This window comes from Bison bison, unplaced genomic scaffold, assembly GCF_000754665.1.
Source record: "Bison bison bison isolate TAMUID 2011002044 unplaced genomic scaffold, Bison_UMD1.0 scf7180017864080, whole genome shotgun sequence".
In the NCBI taxonomy this organism is placed as follows: domain Eukaryota; kingdom Metazoa; phylum Chordata; class Mammalia; order Artiodactyla; family Bovidae; genus Bison; species Bison bison.
In genome coordinates, this window is record NW_011494652.1 from 1,017,006 (window position 1) to 1,017,610 (window position 605).

Genomic DNA, 605 nt, shown 5'->3' on the forward strand with positions numbered 1-605 from the left:
CGTGGATGTCCATCGAGGCTCCCAGGAGGGTGCCCGCCATGGCCGAGCACTCGATGTGCCATCCGGGGCGCCCCTGGGGACCCACACTCAGTGAGGGAGCGCCCCGCCTGGCCTCCGTGGCCGCGACCCCCAGAAACCAAGCTCCGCGGGAGCAGGGGGTCGAGTCCCACACGCGGAAAGACCGCAGGGAACGGCGAACCCCATGAAGGCCGAGGCCGTGTCGCTGCCGGGCCCCTGCTCCGACACCCCTGGCCCGTGGCTCGCGCCACCAGGACCGTCGTCACAGGCAACATTAGAGGGCGGACACCCCCAACAGCTCAGGTGAGAGATGGTTGGGATGCAGGGCTCCGAGGTGCTCCAGTCCCATCCCACCGGCCACAGGGGGAAGGTGATGACCCCATGGGGGGTGGGCCTTGCAGGGATGCGTTCCCCCCCTGCCCCAGCCACACTCACCTTGCCCCAGGGGCAGGGCCAGGACGGCTCCCCAGGCTTGGAGGCCTTCCAGAGCGCAAAGTCATTGGGGGACCGCTTCTCACTCAGGCGCTCTGCAGAGACGCTCAGGTCGCCTGCGGACGTGGGGAGCGTGGGATCATCTCAGCCCAGGG